This window comes from Microcebus murinus, chromosome 9 (genome assembly GCF_040939455.1).
Source record: "Microcebus murinus isolate Inina chromosome 9, M.murinus_Inina_mat1.0, whole genome shotgun sequence".
NCBI lineage: Eukaryota > Metazoa > Chordata > Mammalia > Primates > Cheirogaleidae > Microcebus > Microcebus murinus.
In genome coordinates this window covers 44,974,408-44,993,262 of record NC_134112.1, presented here as the reverse complement: position 1 = coordinate 44,993,262, position 18,855 = coordinate 44,974,408, and the positions used below count along the sequence as shown (strand labels likewise).

General features: G+C 35.2%; 1 pseudogene; it reads left to right on the top strand.

The window, feature by feature from the left end:
- The first annotated feature begins 11,192 nt into the window (after nt 1-11,192).
- Nucleotides 11,193-11,282, top strand: LOC142873238 (uncharacterized; annotated as a pseudogene).
- The last annotated feature ends 7,573 nt before the right edge of the window (nt 11,283-18,855 follow it).

The following is an 18,855-nucleotide window of genomic DNA, read 5'->3' as shown; positions in this document are numbered from 1 at the left end:
AAGGGATTGCAATTTTTGGCACTGTAAAATGTTGCAAGGACAATATTGTAATTGGTTTACACGGACCCACACATCACCTCATAGAGCCAACTCTTCTCATCTGGATGCTCCCAAGAAAACCTATTATTCTAACCCCAAGGTATAGGAGTAATTTTGGCCAGAATTAAAAATCCTCCTGGAATTTAGAAAAATACCCTTAAAACTGCAGTTCACCGTATATTTAAAGAAATTCATAAACACACATTTTCCCACCAAAGTGAACATATTTTTCTAGTACAGTATTGCTTTTGATGTCCAATGGATTAATTAACCATAGTCCAGGATGGAGGGAAAAACAGAAACAATCTTTTTGAACAAATGGAATCTATAATATTAATGCCAGGCAGGGTAAGAAGACATACCCCAAAACGCTTAGAAGGCCTTTCTCGCCCTTCAGGCTGCCACTTCAAGTTCACTGCTCCCCCTGCTGGCTGGATCATAGAACACCCCGGTCCTTTCACAGTGCCACAGGCACACCGCAAGAGAATGAAAATTCAAATGTAGGAAGAGAAAATTAATAGAACAGCTTCTTGTGCTTATTTCCGAATGCCTCAAACACACAACCTTCCCTCCTGCTTCCATAGCGTTCTACTTTCGTGTACTCAGTGCTTCCTACTGTACTGACCTTCTCCAATCTGTCTTTAATGTCTCTTCCCCAGAGCTAATAAATAGACGTTACAAAGGGGCAAATATAAGCTCAACCAGAGAATGGACTTTTGAGTGAGTAGAGCTGTCCAATGCTACAGTGTTGCCCCCAAATGCAGTAAACAATGCTTGAAGATTTAAGAAAATCTTCAAGGTGGGCATGTTTCAAAGATGATATGGAACAGAGACAAGAAGGTGTGCTAGAAAGAACCGAGGCTTAAGGAAGTAGAGCTATCTGGATTGGAAGCCTGTCCACCTTCTCCTCATCTGTAAAATGGGGGTAATGATAACACCCCCCATGAGACAGTTAGGAGCAGAGCTAGAAATGCACAGTAGCTTGTAAGGTTGGTGGAAAGTAGGCACTCAGGACTATTAGGACCATTAGGACCATTACTGTCATTATCCCCACAAGCTCAAATCTTCCCTAAAAGCTTTTAACTCTATCACCAAGAAAAGTAACCACCTTTCCACAAGTACTATCTTCTCTGACAACAGTGCCCTAAAATAATAGCACCTCTACAATTCAATTACACTTCAATTTCTCCAACTTTTATACATATAGACTCCAGCAAACTTCCAAACCCTCACAATTTTGGTGAGTGCTTCTCTACAACCCAATACAAAAGTACCCAGCTTTTATTAAAAGTATGTAATTTTTTGTCCATTTTTTACAAAAGTAAACCAATTCCACCTTCACAGTTAAAAAAAAAAACAGTAAAATTGCTGACAAAAAGAACAAATTTGCATTTAACTGTTCTCTGCCCTATGCCATTAGGGGCCTCCAATTTTGGAGAGAAACATTTCTGAGCTTAGAAATGTTCTCTTTGCTTACTTGGAAGCCACTTCTTCTACACAATGGACTATAACTCATACGTGTTACATTTGCCAAACTTCTGACATTTCATTTTTACAATTTGATTTTTTAAAACTTTGCCTCTGGCAATAGAAATTCTAACTCAAGTGTTATCAGTGCAAGAAATGAGGATAATTATTAAATTCATGTCCTCAGGGAAATTTCTTGGTCTATATGAATTTACTTAAGGACTTTAACCATATTAAATCACCTATTATTTCCAGTGATTTGAATGTCTATATGAGTAATATTATAAGTGGATCCACTTTAAATAAACATAGAAGAAGCTTTGATTATAGGTATTTCCAACGTGGTTTTTCTATTGCTGATTATAGATCTATTTTCCCTTATAATACTGAAGTCTGAAATAATTTCTAAAACTTTGTCAATATAACTAATTAAAATTTCCATCTGCGACTTTGCTCATTATGATAAGATTTGTTCCTAATCAAAAGAATAAAAGAAAAAACCTTCCCCAGACAATACCTAGAAAATTGCCCATTTAACTATTTCTCTGAGTTATTCATAATGAATATGTACTTTTAGTTACCGCTGGGCACACACTATAATAAAATATATTGAATTCACAGTGAATTTTAGGTGCTACATGTTTTCTTAGACTTTCTTCAACCAAAATATCACAATAAACAGTCGCTTGCTGCCATAAATTATAAAAAGAGCTTTACTTTCCTTCTCTCAGCACAAAGTCCACTGAATCCTTTGAACCTTTGAAAAGAGAAAGACAAATCAATGCCAAAAATGATGTGCCTTCTCCCCAATACACAAATTAAACTGTGTATTTTGTAAAATTTATAGGGTTATAAGACTTTTTATTACCACTTTTGTGAGGTATCTGACAAATAAGTCTAATTCACTAAAATAAATTGATACATTGGGAAAAAAATCTCTAGTCTCCATTCCAGTTTAGGGGGAAAAAAACATGCAGATGGTTTAGTCACCTTATCCTACTCATATTATGATTTAATTGGCTGGAAATATCATTTAAAACTCCCTTAGTGATTGTCATTTGCAGTAGGTCTTGACAAAAATTATACTAAAGCTGCAGGGTTCTGAAGCCCTTCCTCAAAATCATTGGCCAAGTATGTGCCTATGTGCCTTTTCTAGGGAGACAGGGTACAGTACTTCTCAAAGCTTCTCCAGACCCCATATAATACATACCAGAATTGCTGGGGGGGGGAGGACCCAAGATATCTCCATTTTTAATTAGTATACCAAGGTGATTCTTATGTATTCCCAAAGTTTGGGAACCGCCGGTTTATTGCTGTCATCATATTTTTGGATCATTCTGTGCCCCCCTTCCCAAAATGTTTAGGACCACAGCTCTCAAACTGTGGGCTGTCTAAGCTGCTTTTAAAAAGAACATGTAATGGCTCATTGAACACGTGAGCAATTAATTTGGGAACAGTTGCAGTATTACAAATGTGATTACTTATTGCAAACCCAATTAATCCAGTCAGGAAGAATGTTAATTACAAAGGAGTGTGGAAATTAGCATGAGTGCATGACTAAATGCCTGAATTCTGACCTATTATATTGTCTGTCTGGTAATTTACTTTAAAAATACTTCCACAGGAGGTTTCATGCATATATGTGCATGAAGGCAATAAGGTAACATTGGTCCACATTCAAGGGCTGATTGAGTAACCTTAGAAATACCCTAATTAGGAAAATCCACAGTTTTAGAGGTGGCTACTCTGGCATTTCAAATAGCATTAAATCTATATCAGAGGGTATGTTAATTAGCATAAAAGATGTCACAAACATTTTTTCCTTGTTGAAATAATGGTCTTAAAGATATATGGCTAGCTAATAAATATTTAGCATTAACAAAGCTTGGGTTAAGTCTTGCTCTACTTGTAGCATATCACATGGTAGCAAGATTGACAAGAAAAGACATATAGTCCTATCTTGAATCACCAGAGACTACCTATATTTACCCAAAACTCTTAAATCACTAAATTGGGTAGGGTTAGTGCACAAAACGACACCCCTCGCTCCTCAAAAAATTGGGAAATGGCAAAAGATGGCCAAGAAAATGACACACAAAACAAAACTGTACTTAATTGATTAAAAAATAAATGAAATAATACTCAAAATGATAACTGTATTTCTCTTATGAGCAATGAAATATCAATCAAAACAAATGCAGTAATAATAGAAAGCAATTGGGAAGGACTCCAGAGCTCCCAAGAAACTATTCCTCCTTCTGTGGGAACAGCCAAGATTTACTAAGTCTGTGCTTCTATGCCCATTTCCCCTGGGACATAACTGAAAAGCTAGAAGAACCCTAGCCAAGCTGTGCCACTCAATCTCTCTCTTCTGAGGATTTAAAACTTGGAGTAGAGAATGACCAGGAATGATGGAGGCATGCTAATGACAGCACTCTAGAGACAACTGTTAACATTTGCAGATGAGGTCTCAGAACAGTACTGGGATCTTGGTTGTTCTTTGCATTATAAAATAATCCAGTACCTTTCCACTAACTTTCCTCTTTTTAAGTTGGAGAAAATTAATTTTTGTTAAACAAAACAAAAACGGTTTCAATTAATACACCTAGTAAACAGAATAGGATAAAAATGAAAGACTACAAGACAATCTTAAAGTATGTAGATACTTAGAGTAAGTAGAAATAAGAGCCAAAAGTTTGAATGGTTTTCAAAAAGCACCCAGAGAAAGAACATTGTTGGAAGACAACACTCCATAGATGTTTGGCATTTCTGCATGTCTTGCAAGCAGAGGCATTGATGACCTTTGTTCTGGAACATCTATTCAAGGATGCTTGCATAAGATAGTGAACAACCTTGGAAGAGAGAGAGTGTGTCTCCCTCCAGAGCAGAGGGCAGGTCACTATCCAGTGTAATAAAGATAATGTCTCCCCGCAGGGCCAATGTCAGGCAGGTTTGCCTGCAGCCCATTTTAAAAGATTTGGGTTCCCCATGCTGGCATTTCTCAATTGTGATACGTCTACCTTGGTTGCTTTGCATTGCCCCCATGGGACTTGGAGGACAGGGGGTCTGAGGCAAACATAAAACTTATGATCCTTGCCTTGCTGTAATAAAGTCCTTTGTCTCTGTGACCCAGAAGTCGCACGTCTTGTGCCAGCATCTATTAAACTGTGGCAGGTTAACATCTTAGCTTTAGAGACAATTGCAGATCCATCACAGTTCTTGACAAATATTTCAAAGACAAATTCATATCAGAATGAAGCTGCATCAGCTCTGTATTCCTGTCTTTCGTGTTGCCTAGCAACTCGTTGGTCACCATTGATCTGACAATCTGCAGTAACAAACAACCATGCTATGTAGAAAAGTGAGATTGAACTATATGCTTCTAGACGACAGAGCTTGTCTGACTCATCTCCATATCTCTACCACCTAACTCAATAATAAAGACATCTACTTCATGATTTTCTGTTGAATGATCATTAAATGAAAGAACTAACTATAAAAATGACTGCGGAGACATGTTATAGACATGTAGTGACTAAGATAGTTTTAAATCTGTATCATAGGTACTTTACCTTAGGATCATCTTGTTTCTTCATGTTTATTTAACCATACTTAACGGAGAGCCACCCAAGGAAGCTGAAGTGATGGAGACATGAATAGAGAAATAAGAGCAGGAAGAGTAACAGCTTACTAAAACTGGAGCTGTAACATGGCTGGCTATTTATTTATTTGTTAGAGATGGGAGTCTCACTATGTTGCCCAGGCTGGGATGCAGTGCCAATTCACAGGCATTATCATAGCTCCCTGCAGTTTTGAACTCCTAGACTCAAACGATCCTACTGCCTCAGCCTCCCAGGTAGCTGGGACTGCAGGTGTGTGCCACCACCCCAGCTTGGCTTTCTATTAAGATTTAAGGGTGGCTTCAGAGCTCTCAGGAGCAGAAGTTTGTGACTCTTTTTACTCTTTCCTCTACAGCTCTACTGCCAATCTGGTTCATACATATTCTACGTGTGTTTTTTTTCCAGATCTGCTATTTACTGGCAATTTTTTTACTTGTTCTAATTCAAATGGGAGAGATTCTGGCATAGTTCATAAACTCCAAGGCAACCTATTAACTGGTGACCTTTGAGTGGACATCCATCATTGGAGCCATGTGATATAAACACAGCCACTTAGACATCAGAAGCCCCTTGTGGGGCAATTTTTAAAGAGGGTGAGGGTTTGAAAGGCCATAAGTAACCTCTCTGTTACAGGGTACATCCCAAAAGCCTTAATGTTCTGGTTAAAATAGAAACTTTATTTAATTCAAATATTTTTTCCTTTTTTAAGTCCAAGTTTCTTTGTATTTGAATGTCTGCTACCTATCTGCTCATCTCACACTCTTCCTATCACTTCTTTCTCCTGAAAAATATATATCTTATTTCATGACAGTTGAGCATTTTGCCTTTAGATAAGGACTTAAAATATAAAAAGTTATTAGACATAAATATTTTTTAAAAAATATTTCCCCCCCAAAAAAGAAGGGATGGGGGAGACATAGAACATGAATAACAAAAGACAAAACATCATTAAAATGCAAAAAAAAAGTATGTCCAGCTCCTTTAAAAATTAAGGAAACACGAAGTAAACCTCACTTCGTATTGTTGATAGGGTTTAGCCAAAAGCTCACTCTCATATATAATATGAGTATAAATTGGTACAAAATTTCTGAAGAGGAATTTATCAATATGTATCAAAAGCCTTAAAAATGTCTGTGCTTTGGATTAGGAATGTATCCTAGGAAATGAATATCTAAACTTTCTAAAGATTTCTGGACAAGGACAGTCCATATGAAGGGTTTCTCACAAAGCTGAGACTCAAGTTTTCCCTTCACTACCTAAATCAGAAGAGCATGTAGCTGTCCCCCAATGCAGCTGTCCAGGGCAACCCAAACTTGGATGGAGAGCTATGCAGGTTTGAAGAACAAGCACGTGAATCACAGAAGTCTTCTAACTTTGGGAAATGCCTTGGTTATTTGCAGCACAAAGCTGACAGAAGGAACTAGAACACGGCAGCTCTCAACAAGCCACAGCAAACACACTCTGAACTATCTCACATGACGACATGCCAATATAGCCCTCTGAACAGGTGTCATGGCAAGGAGTTTGCAAAAAAAACACCAAAAAGTTATATTTAAAAATTCATGGTTTATCAACTCCTCTTCCATTGAAGGCAAATCTCAAACACCTATAATGAAATCATATTCCCCTTCTTTCTATACCCCATCAGCATAAGAGCAGTAAAAATGCCCGAAAGACGCAACAGCATTAAGTACGTGTGCAAAAATAATGACTGACCCTCATATCATATCTCAGGCACAACAGTTGTCATGGCTTTATTTATAACAAAACATTGGAAATTAACCAAATGTCTAATAATAGTTGATTGGTTAAAGTAACTATGGCACATCCATATGATGGATTGCAATGCAGTTATTTAAAAATGTTCTTAAAGTGTACTTAATAATGTAGAAAAAATTAATGACTATATACTAAAAAAAAAAAAGCAGATTATGATGGAGTTGCATCTCATCAAAAGTTAGGTTTTAAAACCAGCACCTAATGAAAAAAAAATTGTATAGTCAACATTATCTTGAAAATCTCCAGGCTGGAGACCAAATACCATAACTTCAAAACAGTTTTTCTTTTAGTGTTAGAATAGATAGCTGTTTCTGTGATTGAGCATCAAAGGTGTTGCCTTGAGTTTCCACATTGTAAAAAAATATGTATTTTTACCATCAAAATCATTGTCACTGCAGAAAGATCCACATGCTATTAGGGACACACAAAAACTGGAACTGACTGAGGAAACAGCGAATTCGTACCCTCCCATCTCATGTTTATTCCAGAGCATGCACTCATCAGCTAAATGAAGGAGAATTTTAAACATCTATTTAAATTGTTAATTGTTAAATGTGTGTAGTGATTATCTGTGTAAATTATTATGTATGCTATAAGTCCAAGTTTGTTTAAAAATGTTTATTTTATATGGATATGCATAAAATCCAGAAAGGACATATATAAAATATTAATCTCTAATGAGGATGGGTATTGTTAAGGTTTACTTTTTCTTTCATATTTCTATATTTCTCAAAAATTTTTAAGTGGACAAATATGGCTTTTATAATCAGAAAAAAACTGATCATTTTTAAATAGCATTCCCAAAACACAGATGATATCTTTAAAACTAAGCCTTAATTTATTACAAATTCAATTCATATATATAGAACAATGTATGATTTTTGATGTGCAATTTCTGTTTCAAAAGAACAAGCACTTGGTTAAACAAATTACTGCTAAACATGACAAAAATATGAAAACACATTTATGATGCAGTATGTTTCAATCAACAGAATTCTATTAGTTCTACGTTAGGAAAGCGATGTTATTAGGGACTATTGAAAAGGACGTGGAAATAGCCTCCCTATATTGAACTGGACATTAAAATGTACTTGTCAAGGAAAAAAAGGTTCTATCTAGATATGGACTATTTAAATATACTAAATCTATAGAAAATTGCCTTAGGAGGTGCTTTCTGAGCTTCCATAAATTCCTACCCTTTATGTACTTCCCTGAAATATTATTAAAAATACCCATCACAGCAATACTTTCCCTGCTTCATTCATAAAAGATGCATAGATGCTGCATGCATGTAATAAAAGAAATTTCTTACTGAAACACATATTTCACTCTAGTAAGTCTGTTTTAATGATTGAAAAAAATAAATGTCTCGCACGAGAAGGATTTAAAAGACAGGTCAGTTAAAATAGTTCTTTGATTATGTAAAATCACTGGTGGTTGATCTATTGTGTCAGATGTGAAATGAGATTAAATTGTAAGAGTGAGTTTTAAATTCTCAGCATTAGACTGCGTTAATAAATTGAGCAAAGACATGTTTCAAGTAGGATTGAAAGGTTCTGCTAAAACCAGACTGTTTAGATCCATTAGCAACATAGCTACAAAGAAAGAATATCCTATCAGAAAACAGTGTAGTCTATGGAAAATTAATAGAGAGTGCTAGACCCAATCTTGGTGTAGAATTACATGGAAGGGATTAGGAAGTGAGGAGAAGGTAATTAAGTAGAAAGAACAGCCGGAAAGAACTGAAAAGCAAAAGATCAGATGGTCCTGAAGTTGAGCCCCTCACCATCTGTTGGCAATCATCAAAATTTATTTGATCTTATTGTATATTTCGTTTGTAAAAGGAAAAACAAAAAAAAAAAACCCCTCATTCTAGTGAATTAATAGGTGCGATGCAAGGAGAATGCCCATTATAACAGAGCTCATTATTGCAGCAAGTAAAATCATTCCCATTGCAACATAACAAATACAATTAATATAATCTAATTGTTTTGCCTTTGTCCATCTCCCTGATATCAGCTTCATAAAAAGGTTCTTATGCTTTCCTGGCCTTTTGTGATTTAGTTGGAAGGCTTTGCCTATAATTTTACTGTCATTGTTTGTTGGATGTTTGTCCATACAATTTGCTCTTGCAAAATTTCTGAGTAACTGCATGTATCCATTAGGAAAAATAGGTCAATCAGCCCCTATGTTTCCCCTTCTATTCTGCATCAGCACCTGTGATTTCAATATCAGTTAAGGATGTTACTGCATATCCAGTCACACAAAGCAGAAATTCCTTTCTTTACCCCTGGCTTTCCTATCCGATCCCTCCTAAATGTTTTTCCTACATGCGTTACCTTCTTTAACCCTTATTTTGAGGCTTCCTCTCTTCTTTTTCAGGTGTACTGCAACTTTTCACTGCAGGCTTTCACGCTCTTTCACCTTAACTACTACCTGTCTCTTTTCTCGTCTCCCTCAAATCCCTCTTCCATTACACAGAGAAAACACAAATCTGACCTTTCAATACCCTGTTAAAAGATTTCTGTTTCCACGGCACTTACAGGATAACGTCAAAAGGCATCTGTGTCTTATAAGAAATCTTTAGCCACAGCATCCTCTATTTCAGCTCTCTAGCCCTTTTCTCCCATCTCACAGTTTATGCCCTCCAGCAAAACCGCAGCAAGTAATTTATAAAGCAACTACTAATAAATAATTAAGCGATTGTTATTATAATCAACTCATGACATGCCTCAGGGATGAGTGTTTCTATTTATTCTTTAGGTCTGTGCTATGCATTAGTATTTAAAAATTAGCTGCTTGGGTTTTAGAGTGTGAGCCTTGCGAGGAACCAGAACACACTCTACAGCCAGCTGTCACACGGGAGCAACTGCACAAGAGGTCTCCACACAGCTCAGCGAAACAAGCAGATACATCATTGTGTCTCTGAACACATATTAGTATTGCCCACCAGTCAAGCAGTGTGCAGCTGCACAAGAGAGCTGTATATTTTCCTTTATTAAAAAATGATTGAGACTGTCATTCTTTGTCTAGTATCATCTTTCACGAACCTAGCAGCACACTTTTAACAAGCCGGATATTTGAAAGCTTTATCAGAAAAGGCTGGCTGCCTCAAATCAAGTGTTTTATTTAATTTAGTTCTGAAGTTGCTTAAGGAAAATAAATTGATGTCAGGTTTTTAATTTTAAAGTTACATTTGCATTGCAGATAGACTATTTAACAGTTCACATAATCAATAGAATTACTGCTGAAGCACAGGATGTGTTAATGAGAAACTCTAATATCTGAATAAATAGTTTCCTTCTGAAAATTCACATCATGCTTGCTTGCTTGCTTAAGTTTGTTAATCATAAGAAATCACCATCTTGTGATAAAAAAAAGAATAGTTGAATGTTTCCACAAAGTAGTCAGCTCCTGGACATGATATTCATTTCTTTTTAGGGACTAACATATCCTGATAAGTAGAAATATTCTACTCCAATCTCCTTACCCTCCCACCCATGCAAAGAATGTGCAGGTCCAAATTAGTGTAAACTGGTTTCAAATGCTAATTCATTACTGTGCCAAATGCCAGCAAAGAAGTATTTTAATTAATAAACATTTGGGGTATTCTATAAATGGAATAAAATGCACACTGGACTAGTAAAAAAGTGAACACTGTGCATTTTTTAACTCTTCATTTTTCTTTTTAGAAAGAATTGATAAAAGTTTGTTATTGGACAGCACTATATATTTATAACAGCTTTTTGAGGTACAACTGACATACAATAAATTGTGCATATTTAATAAATACAATTTGATGTATATATTATATGTATGCATACAATTATATGTATATATGTACATTTGGATTTTATTGTTTCTAATTAAAAAGTTCAAAATGAATAAAGAAAAATGCTATCCACTATACTCATAGTACTACAGATAATTACAATTAAAATCTTAGAATATACCCTTATATGTTTTAAAAATCTATTCATATACATGTATGAATAAAATAGACATGTGCTTCTATTTCTATGAAATTGTGAATAAAGTGCATAATATATTAGGTTACATTTTTTTTGCTTTTCACTGAAGTTTTCATGAATTTTTTGTATCATTAAATATCTTGCTAAAAGATAATTTTTAATATATATCACACACATTTTTGTTTATCAGTAGTGAAGTAATTAGAAAAATGAATGATGAAGAAAATTATCATCTATAGCCACCTATAACCCATAAGCACCACTTACAATCATAAAAATATAACCTTAGAAGTAACCATGCAAATAATTACTATCAATCCTTTTGTAGTTTTAAGCGTGATGATTATTTACACTCATGTGCCTCTCTCCACCCTAGTGATAATGTGGGTACAATACTTCTCTGACATGAAAAATATATATATAAATTACTATTAAAGCTCTAAAAATATATTTTTAATCTACCTATATGATTTAAAAATATAAATAAGTATATAAACATACATGCTTTCATTTTTATTAAAATATTAATCAAACTAAATGTATTATTATTTTGTACCCTAATTTTAAAGAAATTTTATTAAGCAGTTTTTATATTTGCATTTTTTATTTACAAAAAGTTAAAAAAATACAGAAATGAATGAAGAAGTAAATTATCACCAATAATACTAGCAATATAGATAATCATTATTTAAACTGTGAAATAATATCTTTCTGAACAGATATAGACAAAACTATTATTATTTAAATCCTATTTTTAATCTAAATTTGAAATGAGCATTTTTCCATGTTATTATATATCTTCTTAAGAAATAATTTTAAATAGCAGAGAAGTTCTATAACATGGAATACTTTTGACAACATTGATATAATAAAATATTTAAAATCTTGGTAAGTTTTATAGCTAAATTTTTCTTTTTTTAAAAATGTGCAATCCTTTAGTTCATAAGGTTAAATATGTTTTCAAAAGCTCATGGACCTTTTTAAAAGATGTCTTATTTGTTTTGCCAGTTCTATATGCTATACGTATTTTTTTCATTTTATCATTTGCTTTTATGAAATTTTTGTACACAGAAGTTTTTCTTTATATTTTTCTTTATAATTTTTTCTTTGTATTTTTGCTTAACCTAAATATTTCCTTATGTATTCTTAAATTTATTTGACTTTTTTTATTTTTAATTTTTCACATCTGGAATTTGTTATATAAGTGAGGCAACCAAGCATCCTTGCACATAGATTTGAAATGGTATCTTTATCACATAATAAATTCTTCTGCATGCATTTGAATTTAAAATTTGTGCTAGTGGAGTGATGAAAGGTGCAATTCAGGCTCCAGGCTTTTGTTTCTTTTGTATCTGTTTAGTTAAACGTGGCACAGATTTAGGGTGGTGCTTTTTTTTTAACACTCCATAAAGCACCATTATTGAAGACTTACATTTCAATTTATATATGCACACATAGCTATTTTTCTTCTTCAGTTTCGTATATTTTTAAAACAATACAAGCTTTCCGTAGCAAAATAAATAAAATAAGTAAATAAAAGTGTAAAGAAGCAATAAATTATTTTAATCTCTTTTAATCTTAGTACTCAATAGCAACCACTGACAACCCTTTGGCATATTTAATTTCATGACTTTTTTTTCACTTTCCTCCCTTTGTAGAGGTAGCAAGAGATGTGAATAAAGGTTTTTAAATGGTTTCATACTGATGATTGTTTTATTCTTCCAGCAGAGTTATAAATTGGTTCACAATAACAAAATTCTTTATACTTCTAATGGGATTTGAAACATATTTTTTAAAGAACCTAAGTTTACAAATTCATACTCTGAAAACAAAAAACAAATTTTTTCAAATTACTCATTAAAATGGAAATTTTCTGTTTTCACCAGTGGGTGGCAATCTCAACATACACAGCTTGGTATTTTCTACAGAACTGTTTCATGCAAAGGGGAAAACTACCTAAAATGTCTGACAGCCAGAACTCCAGCAGCTGTTGTTACCCTTTAGTTGTTGTGATTTTAAAAAGAAAAAAGAAAAAGAAAAACCTGCAGGAATAATCACAAGTGAGAACATTACACAACATGGAACAAAATTACCTTGGTTTAATGTGGACTTGGTGAAAATAAAAGCTGTGTGTTAAAATACCGTTCCTCGTGTGCTTCTGAAAACCCAGTGTTTTAAATATTTCTAGATAGAACTGAAATTTACATCAAATTTCCTACAATTATGCAAATGTTAACTACTGCAAAGGAAACAAAACAGAAGCTTATGGAGAATATAACTGTGATGAGGAAACAGCAAATTTTATTTGTTAGCAAACACCCAAAACACACAGCTAAGCCAACACAGTAGCCAAAGGCAATCCAAACAGCAGGAGGCTTGCAAAGGCGGGAGCACCTTCTCCAGGAAGACGTGCAAATAACCTTCTGAAATTGCACTTATCTCTGAATCTAGAAGCAAACATGAACATAAAACTAATATAACCAAACATAACTAAAGTAATTGGGTTTATAAATGCAAATTTCAATCGTTCCAAACATCAAATCATAAAAGAAAGCAGATTGGGGCACTTTCACTGACAGTTTTGATCTACATATTTGTATACTCAGTCCCCAACCCAAATATAACATAGACATGACAATTTTTTTTTTCAATTTTGTACAGAAAACCATACTCTTACTTTCACTGGGAGTTGAAAATAAATGAATTGGCAAAAAATATTACCTAAGAGAGAGAATCCCCAAAGTACAGGGCAGTCGAAAAAAGAGGGTAAGGTTAGCAGTAAAATTAGAGTTTATCTTCAGACCAAGAGAAGGCTCCCAGAGAACTGAGGGCTCAGTTCTGTCTTGTTGACCATGACTCCTGGCCCTTGGCTATCTGCAGTTTGTTAGTTTCAATTGTGTCTAAAATAATTGTGTCCCCTCAGTCTGGGGGAATAAAAAAATAAAGTGAGTTTGATTCAGGATTCAGTAATGCTTATGCCTTCTGGCAAATGGGTAGGCATTTTCTCAAGAAGCTCCACTGAGCAAAGACTAAGGAGCCTCTAAGGAAAACTATTTAAATAAAGAAAATGATATGGATGATAAAGGAGACCTAGAAAAAAGCCAGGTAGTAAGTAGTAAGGACTATTAATGTGTGGTGACTCTTGTTGGTAACTATCCCCAATTCAGGCTCAGGGAGCCATATTAAAGCTTGACTATACACAGAAATCTAAAAACTGCAAACCTCTCCAACAGCATCTAACATCAAAGAAGGAGAGATTTTCATTCATTGCACCATTCAGTTCTTTCAACTGTTTCTCATATAATGCAAGGTTTCTGCCCCCACCCACCCACCCCACTACCACCACCACCACCACCACCACCATAATTACCCTCCTCTGCTTGCCTCTCATTATCAGGGAAATTCTTAGGGTGTACGTTCCCATAATTAAACCTGATATACTAGCCATGGGGAATAAAACAGAGCTTCTGTAAGCTAGACACTTTTTCCCTATCAGTAGAACACAATATTCCTTGAGCTTTCTTAGTATTGACTTAGAGCTTCGAATAAATATTTATCAGAGGTCAGTTTAATTGTGAAGAGCACTGAAATAGGCAGTCTGCTATCTTAAACACTGTTTAAGCCACATTTAGCAATCGGAGGGAGATTAAAATTGCCTCAATAGATAGTGATGAAGGAATTAATGCATGATCAAATGCCAAAATGAGCATTTCAGATTCCAAGAGCTTTAGTAGTTCAGAGTCAAGGAGTAGTTTATAAGGCAGACGGGACTTAACAGCTGACATTCATTGAGTGTTTATTTGGTGCCAGACCTTGTCCCATGTACGCCAGTAGCATGAGCTCATTTAATCCTCACATCAACCCTGTGAGTTAGATACTATTCTTATCTCCATTTCACAAGCAAGGAAACTGAGGCTTAGAGACGGTAAATAACTTGCCCAAAAGTACACAGCAAGTAATTGGTAATATCTGGGTCCTGCACCTAGACAGCCTGACTCCAGACGCTCAGATAACCACTGTGCTGTGCATTCTCCATACACAGCTGTGGCATCATCAGTCTCAGTCATGCCAAAAAAATTAGAGGTGTCTCATTTAGCTTGCTTCATGGTAGCTGCTTTCCAATCTGCAGGGATTGGCACTTCCCAGCTCCCTTTTTATGTGAAACCAGGCAAACTGGCTGTAATGAAACAGTCTGAAGCTTAATCACATGAGTCCCCTGCATTCATGAGGATCCAGCCCATGGTGGCAGCTTTGGGGTCAGTGAAAACGAGTAGCATAAACAACAATATAATCCATAATAGAAGATTGATGAGAAGGGTCAATGTTACAACCCATCTTTGATTTGGGGATAGTAACAGATAATTCAAAACTGTTTACATCTTTTTCACTGAAATAACAAGCAAGACAGGATGCAGATTGCGTGCAAGGCGCTGCAGTATGTATTGTGAGTATTCGCTGCAGGGCTCTGGGAGATGTTTACGGCTCTTTAGAAGCAGATATACTTCTTAAGTGTCATTGTGATTTAAATTTCGGATTCTAAGCACACAAAGCTATGGTGAGAGAGGTGAGCCTGGAAAGCACTCCACAGCAGCAGCAGCAGGAAATACACCAGAAGGAAACAAAGCTCTCCTCAAATTAGTTGAGAATATTTGAGGATATTAATTGAAAGCAAATAACTCCAGACCTCTTATGATAACATTCACAACCTCGAGAAGAGTGCTATTAGGACTAATGATAAAATAGAAGGAATTCCTTTTACAGAAATAAAAGTCTTTTAATATTGTTCTTGGGTGGTAAACAAAACAAAAAATTTGTCAACAAACATACGAATAATCCATATGAGACTAATGAAAAGGGAAAAATATACCAAGAAAATGTGATCGTACGTCTTTTGTTAAACAACTTAAACATTTATCTAGACAAGTACTATATTTAAGGAGCCAAATTGTGCCTCAAAGGGAACCAGCTGGCCATGAAATATAATCTCTTTAGCTGGATGGAGGATAAACAAAGTTCAGTCCTTCGTGCAGAACATGCAATGAAGACAGAAAGCACATTGCCCTGGGATTTGTCCCGAGCAGGTGTCAGCAGCCCCTGTGAGGTGGCTGCCAAATATTTATTTATTCACTCTCTCACGAACTGGGAGAGGAGAGGATTCTAGTACCTTTAGGTCACTCACACACACATGCCCAGGAGTGGATCTACTCCAAGGGAGCTAGGTTACATCGATAAGCAGAAACACTGGGAAAAATCCTTGAGTCGTATTTGCTGATCCACAGAAAATGTGGGACTAGGGCATTTCCTCCCTGCCCCAAAGAACCTCTTTTCCCACAACACACTCAACACAGTTACTGCTCCTAGGGCTTATGTAAAGTCCTCAGGAATTTCCTTTTATAATGTAAATACCCTTAAGACAGACCACACCTCATACTTACTTTCCCAAAAGACTTAGAGAAGCTAAGAACCAGATAACACTCTAGCCTAGTTAGGATCTTATGCTCCAAGAGGAAAACAACTCAGTTCTGTGTATTTCTCCAGTCTTGGGGGTATGTGTGGGACGAGAGTGACAGGGAAAGGCAAAAAGTATTATTGGTTAAGAAAGCCAGTGGCCCCTTATATTCTTGTTGTTCTATTTTTCTATTTTTATCTATGTTAAGACCTCAGAGGAAAGGTGTTATAGATCAATTTTGAGACTAGAATACTGTTATTCTACAATCATATTTTGCATATATTTATAGTATGACAGTGGCTTAGTAAACAAGAATCACTGAGATCTGACCAGAAGCAGCATGTTGTATCCAAGATTAATGGGAAAAATAAACTATAGAGTTTGGTTTGCCCCTGGTTTGCTAGCAAACAGAATATTTTACCATTATTTACCTATTCGCCAGAGCCAAGTGGAGCAATATAATTAAAGTTTTTCATGTCATCATAATAAATAAAAACAAAGTCTCAAGAGCACTTTGATCTGGATCAATTAAGGAAATATTTAGTTTTACTGTTTGTTTTCTTTTTTTCTTTTCTTCTTTTTTTTTTTTTTTTTTAGTTTGGTCCTAAATAAATGTTCTTTAGTCTAATCATAAGTGAACAGAAATATTATGTAAGACTGTTGACAAAAAAAACTAATTAGAGATTTTTAAAAACCTTTATAATTTTCTTAGCTCTGTAGTAAAACAGAAACTCATAGCCACCTTCATACTGTACAATTGGGGGTTAAAAACCTAAAAGCCTGGTTTCTCTGTATCTTCCATATCCAACATGCCTGTATGTCTGTATGTAAGGCATTTTGTGTTTTCCCAATATCCATCTCCTCTTTTTTAAAAATTAAGTTGCACAAATTTCCTTAAAGAACTATTTCTGTACTCTTAACCTTCAGTCCATGCATTTTTGCTGGCACACCATCTGCTCCCTGGCCAGTCGGAGCGATGAATGCCCCAGGAGACTGCGCCAGTGACCATATGATCCAAATTGGTCCCAAGATTTGTGTGGAAATTGCTGGAGAAGACACTTTCTCCCTTTTCCTCCATACTAGAATCTTGAAGTTAGGCTTAGAGCTAGCCTGAGAACAAAGCCAACATAGGGAATACAAGGTTGGAAAAATGTGCCAAGACTAGAGCCTGATGATATTATTTGAGTCCTGTGTCAAACCTCTAACATTTTCCGTTATGTGGGCCAATATATTCTATTTCTTAAGCTGTTTGGAATTAGGTTTCCTTTCCCATGCAACCAGAGGAGACCTATTGGATATAGAAACAAATTTGATTGCTTCTTCTTACTTTATGACTATAAATATATATATGAAGATATTATATATCTCTTCTTTTTGTTTCTACTCCCTCATTCAGTATATTAGATATTAAACCAAAGTACCACATTTCCTTGATTCTAAAGCATACCTTTTCACACTTTGAGACATTGTCTAAACATAAACAAACTTATCTAAGTGAAGAAGGAATCTTGGCATTGGGTTGTGATTCCATTATTTGCAATGGTTTTACATACTATACATTTGCACATTGACTTAAATTCAGATTCCAAATTTTCACTTAAAGTGATTTCAAAAAGATTGCATTATGAAGCAGTGTTGAAATTAAATGTTATTGTGATAGCAGAAGCTAAAGATTACCTGGCAGAAGCCAGGCAATGCAATTAAAGTCAATAGAAATGGCCAAATCTTTTTAATAGATCATCAAATGTTCAAAGCTAGGAGAGATTGGTGCAAATGATACATGCTTATAAAGAACCATAGTCAGGCCCCAAAATAGCTATCTGTCAAAAATCTTTGGCTGACTTTTAAAAGAAGCTATTTAACTTCCAGAAATAATTTAATTCTTTTATCTTTAATTCAATTAAAGGTAAAAAAAGAAAGTATAAGTTTAATCAAATATGAGCTTCTGACAAAATCCCAGTGCTTTCCTATGTCATAGTTTTAATATATTAATCCTAACATGTTGAGGAAGTTAGTCTCCCAGGAACTGTGTTCACTAAATGGTGCTATATATGACTATGAATGACAATGATTCAGAAGAGCCTTTAGATTCCAAATATGAAGAAGAGTTAAATTTAATCTTTATGAAGATACAGACATAAAATGTCATTGCTTACATAAATTTATTAACATACAGGTACTAAACTTTATTAGTAGACTCTGGTTCTAAGATGTAGACTCCAGCACATGCTGCTATCTCTTCCTTCCATACCAAACTAGAGAAGAAGAAGAAGAAGAATGAACAAGAGAGGGAGAAAGGAAGAAAGGAAGAAAGGAAGGAAGGAAGGAAGGAAGGAAGGAAGGAAGGAAGGAAGGAAGGAAGGAAGGAAGGAAGGAAGGAAAAAGTGAAAGGAAGGAAGGAAGAGGGAAACAGAAAGAAGGCAAGAAAGCAAGGAAGGAAGGAAGGTAGCAAGAAAGCAAGCAAGAAAGAATCTCAATAAGAGAAGAAACTTAGTGGGTGTGAAACTGTGCAGTGAGCCAAAACTTCAGC